Source organism: Aplidium turbinatum, chromosome 5, assembly GCF_918807975.1.
Source record: "Aplidium turbinatum chromosome 5, kaAplTurb1.1, whole genome shotgun sequence".
In the NCBI taxonomy this organism is placed as follows: Eukaryota; Metazoa; Chordata; class Ascidiacea; order Aplousobranchia; family Polyclinidae; genus Aplidium; species Aplidium turbinatum.
Window position 1 is genome coordinate 8,872,598 of NC_137476.1, and position 6,421 is coordinate 8,879,018.

The following is a 6,421-nucleotide window of genomic DNA, read 5'->3' on the forward strand; positions in this document are numbered from 1 at the left end:
TTCGCATTATTTAAAGTGGATATAATATTGTAATATTTCTTTTATACCTAAAACTATTAGTTTACTTTTGTGTTTTTTCCAATAACGGGCCAATAGATGCAAATTAAAGTAGGGAAATGAATCACAAAAAGTGTAAAAATCTTGGATTTTTTCTAAAAATTTACCAAAGTCAAAAGTTACAGTATCTAGTTTTGTATAGGCCAATAATTCCCGCAGTCAATAGTTTCTGCGTCGAATAGTCGTTTACCCTTTCGTGATTGTCTGACAATTTGATAGAGACGGTCTTCTTCTTTCGTTTGAGACTAGATCAAATTTCAGAGCATGTGGTGGAGAGCCAGGTGAGTGTAGCTTCGTCCAGCGTTGTTATGCCATGCGTTCCATTTGGTGCCTTGTAGATGGGACATTCGAGAACGACATGGTCAGCAGTTTGTTCCTTCGCGCCGCATTTGCAGGCCGATGAGGGAGCCAGACCTCACTCGTGCATGTTGGAATGGAAGCGACCGACTCCGGTTCGGATTCTGTTGAGCTTGACCCAAGTCGGCCGAAGCAGGTCCGCCACCGGGTGGGGTATAAAACCATGTAGTTTGGTGTCGGTGGCGCACCACGCTGCTTTCCAAGTATCTTCCATGAAGTGTGCTGCGCTGATGGCATGATCGCTGAATGGATGTATAGTAATTCAACAGCAGCTGGCACAAAGGGGTGTCTTGACTTTAGTTGCCAGGGAGATTCCTGAGGTGAGATGTTGAGTTTTGCATGGAGCAAGTGGTTAGAATCCCCCGCCAGGCGAGCCAGGTGTATGATGGCTCCCTTTCGGCGGAGCTCAGCAGGTTGGATGCCTGCAAGGATTGGTAAGTAGGCTACTCTGTTGGAGTTGGGCGCAAGCATTCAGTCACAGTTCGCAATGCGTCGTTGATTGGGCTGTCGATGAAGCGGGTGTGGGTACTGCGGCACCAGGCAGGGGCGCAGTATTCAGCAGTGGAGTGAACCAGAGCCAGGGTTGCAGTGCGCAAGGTGTCAGCACCTGCACCCCAAGTTTTGCCTACCAGACATCTCAGCAGGGCGACGCGAGATGTCAGCTTTTTGCACAGTGACTGTAAATGGTATGTGAGTGACCTGTCAAGTGTAACCCCAATGTATGTTGGTTCTGGGCAGGGCGGCAGAATTTTGCCGTTAACGGTCACTTTCAGGTCACGTTTTGCCTACCTGTTGTTGAGATGGAAGGCTGCCGTCACAGCTTTACTTTCGCTGAGTTTCAGTTTCTATTGATGAAGGTATCCAGATATGGTCGTCATGTCTTGGCTCAACGTCGTTTGTAATGATTGCCAGTCTTTCGCAGAGTACAAGATGGCCAAGTCATCAGCATATGCATATTTGTCAGATGTTGTTGATGGTAGGTCGTGCGTATAGACGTTGAAAAGAAGGGGAGCCAGGACTGATCCCTGTGGGACACCGTTTTTGAGTCACCACAGTCTACTTGGTTTTCCACTTCCGGTGGTAAGGGTAAAACTCCTGTTGTGGATGAGTTCCATGATCATTTTGACCATGTGCCTGTCAGGGAGTAGGCGGAGTAGCTTGTAGACTAGGCCACAGTGCCAAACAGTGTCATAGGCTGCTGTTAGGTTGATAAAAACAGCCCCCGCTTTCTTTTATGCCGAGAAATTCTCCTCAATATCCTGAGTTAGTAGTGTAACTTGGTCTACAGTTGACCTTCCGTGTCGGAAACCAGCTTGTTCTTTGGGAAGCAGTGGGTCGATTATTGGTTCGACACGGGCGTAGATCAGTCTCTCAAGGATCTTGAAAGGGATGCAGAGCTAGGAGATGGGGCGATAGCTCTTTGCATCGTCTAGTGGTTTGTTTGGCTTAGAGATTGCGACGACCAGAGATCTTCTCCATACTTTAGGAATCTTGAGGCGGCGCAGGCAGGGCGACAGGAAATCGCATAACCAGGACTTTAGAACATAACCAGCTTGCATGATAAGCTCTGGACATATCCTACCTGGACCAGGGGCCTTACCAGGTTTTAGGTGCTTGAGGGCAGCATTGAATTCGCTCCGTGAGAAGGAGCTAGAAATGCTCTCCTGGTTGGGTGTGTTGATCTTCCAAAGCTTTGTCACTTCTTTGGTAACAAACCGATTGGAGGTACGGTCACACGGCTTATATCTCCCGTTTTTTATTACCTGCGATGCGATCTTATTAGCAGGAATGGGACATTGTCCGGGTGATTGTCTTGATCGTCCCGTAAGGTTAGGCTATTGAGTGTGCTCCACGCTGTACGGCTTGAGTGCGAGAAATTGGATGGTCTCTGTCCAGCGTTCTTTTCTTTTTGCATCGAGTCTTTCCAGAAGAGCCTTGGCTGCTGAGGGTGTTGTTTGACCATCTGAAGAGCTAACAAAAGATTGGTAGAGGCGCTCGCACTCTGCATCCCAGCACGGAGTGTAGTTACTTCTACGACCGCAGCACACTCTGAAAATGTGATAATGGCAATGCTTGCTGATGACTCCAGAGAAGTTCGAGAAAATGCAGTCATGGCTATATTGAAAATTCGCAATGAGGCAAATATTGGTGATAGATCCGTTCGGAAGTTTGTTGTTCCAACGATAAATTATGAGGCCAACCATTATTCCGACATCACCGTATATTTATGTTATGAACCTATCTTCACAACCACAATTACATCTGATGACATCATCTCATGTCGTGAAAGCAAAATAGAAGTGAAAAGCTATCCAAACCACTCGCAATCAGTAGAAAGAATTGTGAAATTGGTGACTGATGCATCGTACAAAGTGTGTGGGTTTGATAGAAGACATGGATTCATCCGTGCTGGTATAGCTTCCAGGAATCTGATTCCTGTCGCAGACACAAAGGCGCACTACAGCCAAGCACATTTGTAGATACTGTTAACACTAAAATCAAGTGCTAGTATATTTGTGTTACAATTGAATTAGTGACTGTTGAATCCAGTTGATTTTGCATGTCTATCATTTTATATTCCCAAAACTGATTTTAAAATGCAACGGTAGGCAATTCAATTTTTGGAAAAAATTGCATGTTTTTGCAAAAAAATTAAAGCAATCGAATCTGAAAACCTAAAAAAAACTTGTATTAGAAGCTAGTCCAAGTCAGTATTAGTGCAATGCAAAATAGTATATTGAAGATCTAGCCAAAAAAAGTGTCTTTAAAGTTCTATTTTCATAAGCATGTTTCGCATATTTTTCGAAAAAGGCAGAATTTTCAACCCAAAAAGTGGGTAGGTTCCCAAAGTCAAAATTTCCTCAAATTCGGTTTCTGGTCGTTTTATGTTGTTCCACAAGAAATATCAACGAGACAAAGCAAAATTTTTGGTTCACCCCACCCTAGTGTACACTGTACAAGGTGAAAGTTTCTACAAATATATCAATTTGAACGTTTTTTAAATATACGTGGTAACATCTTAAACTTTGAGGCCCCTAAATCTTAAGGCCCTAGGCTTCAACCTTTATAGTCTAGTGGTAAATCCTGCACTGGCTACCAGTAGGCTACTGTCCAAATCCAGCTACCATCGGACTTGTTTGTTCATCGCTTGCTAAACTGAATTTGCTGACTTGTGACATGATAAGTTTCGGCTTGCTCAATTTTACTATTTTCCAATTTCAGCCACTTGCTAAAATGTTGCTCAGTTGTGCCTTGCTCAACTGCTGACCTGTGGGAGACTCAAATAAGTTGGCTACGTAAAGAATCGATCTTCTGTTGGTTGATTATAAAATGAATGTATTAAGCCATTGTCAAAGGCTTTCTGTGTTACAGGTTTGATGGGGGGGTGATTAAGTTTGCATTAATTCTAATTACACGTATAGTAGGCGTCTTGCCAAGACACCCAAGTATCATTCAAGATAGCATTGTTAACATCAATGCAAAAATCATCCTAAAACACGAAGGATAGTCATTACGTCCAATCTTACGATTTCTTGCGCCAAACTTAGTCCATTAGCTCAGTTAATTGGTTACGCCACTTTGTGCACAAAGAAAGTGCAAGAGCTTCGGCTCTCAGAGCGTGCGCTTGAGCATTGCATTTTAACCCTTTAGGCACCAAATTGTGCTGTCAGTTGACCGGTGTAACTTATTCGTTGACCCCAGGAAAATTCCATATAAAGAAAATTTATTGAAAGACAAAAACACGAATGAGTATATAATGAACAAGCAAGAGTACGGTATGAAAAACAAAGACATTTTCATGGGAGTTCAAGCAGCAAATAAACGGGTAGCAATCAAAATTAATAAATACATTATTGAAATAGCTAGTACAGCGTTCAAGGCAACGTGATTGCAAGTACGAACAGTTTGAAAAAATTTACATCGCAAGCAGGGGCGCCGGAACGATTTTTGACTGGGGGGGGGCAAGATTACGAAAAAAGGGCACTTTTGTTTAGTAAAAGGCCAATTTTTTTTCAAGTTTTAAGATAAGATATAGCGATAATGCTAATCTATCAGCTCACTATGTGTTGAGTAATGATAGCATACAAGTGTCCGGTATGCAAAGAAGGGCATCATGCTATGTTATTATAGGCTTGCCATACGTCCCGGTTTAGCCGGGACAGTCCCGATTTTAAGGCCTTGTCCAGTTGTCTCGCCCGGTTAACCAATTTGTCCCGGAGTTTTCAATTTGAGATTTGCAAAAAAAAATTCTTGAGCTAGTCATCTTAAACAATTTTTTCTCAAGTGGGTCTGCGGAAAATATCAACAAAATGTTTCAGAAGCAAATGATCAACATCGACTTCTTTTTCGATGAGCACGTTTTGGTAAAGAAATAGATGTCTAAGAGTGAGAGGAAAGAATCATGGCAAAATGCAACGACATCTCTTGAACAAAAGTAAACTTTTAACAAAAATATAACCATTCCAAACTTTCAAAACCTTGTCGAGTTTGTGTTTTGTTTGCCTGGGACATCAGCACCAGTTGAACAAATCTTTTCAATTATGAACAATATGTGGTCTGATGACAGAGGCCAAATGCTAGAACAGAATGTCAAAGCTCTCCTCACTTGCAAAATTAATGTTGATTTGACATGTATTGAATTTTATGAAAAGATAAAATCTAACACTGTAGCCTACTTTCGAAAAAGGTACTTAGCACAGAAAAATATTATTAGGCCTGATTCATGTGTTCATAAATATTGTTAAGTTCCCTTGCTTTTGTTGGAGAAATAGGCTTAAACATATTGGTAATTTTCCCATATTAAATAATTATAGTTGCATTAAATTATTTTGTATTAGGCCTACATTAAGATTATTTGCAGTTTTATATGCGTCCGGGATTTGCATTTCTAAAAAATGGCAAGCCTATGTTATAATGATGTAACCTACTGTCAAGCCTTAAAGCAGCCTGCGGCCATGGCCGCTAAGTGGTGCTTGAATGACCGCCGGTGCTACCTCCTCAATCGGCCAAGTTTGGCCGCCAGTCTCTTCTAGCCAATTATTTAATTTCGCAATAGAATGATCGTAGATTCACTGTCGAAAATATGTAGTGTCAAAGAGTGACGCAAATTAGATCAGCGCGTCATAATCGCCACTGTTGCATTGTGCGGGAATATTTGTTATTGCTGGAATATATCCATCTGCGATCAGCCGATCACCAGCGCTGTAAGTCTTGTTTGTAATTCCCGATGTATATTTGAATAAAGTCTTAATCGAAAGTGCTAATTTACATCGGCTGGCAATATTGTCGTTTTTATGTCGAATCGATGTTGTCGGACATTGAATAGTTGTTAAAAAGGAGAACTAGGTTAGTTGACATCCGAGGGGAAAACATTTTATCATCCTATTTTGCAAAAATTATGCTTCTTTTTTCTTTTAGTAATGTCCTTCACATCATTGAAATACTTATTTTATTACCTTGCCGTCATTGTCAACACATGTCGAACGTTGCTTTTCGTTGCTAAAAATAATTCTAGATGAGTGGCGAACTTCTTTAAAATCAGCCACATTGGAGACACTCGTGCGAGTGTCGTTAGATGGTCCCGCAGTACTGGATTACAATCCCGATGAAGCAGTTATTGCGTGGTGCAACGATTCTATTGTAGGACGTCGCCCAGACCCAGACTTCAACAACGCTAAGTGATGATTTTAGCATTGTTGCAAGTTTAATTCTATTTACTTGTGCTATCGTTATTTTGTATTTTGGCCTCCAAGCACGCAGATTTGGCCGCCGAGAAGGAGCTCCCGGTAGGCCACGATGGCTGCCAAAAAAACAAAGAGTTTTAAGGAGAAAAGCAGAAATTGTTATATTGCAGAATGTGCAGTAGCTTACATGACTTTAAAAGGGCACCATTGCCCCCCCTTCCCCCCCACCTGCAGAAAAATTGAGGGCAGGGGGGGCATTCGCCCCCCCTGCCCCCCCGCTTCCGGCGCCCCTGATCGCAAGCGATACAATAAATTTACACCTT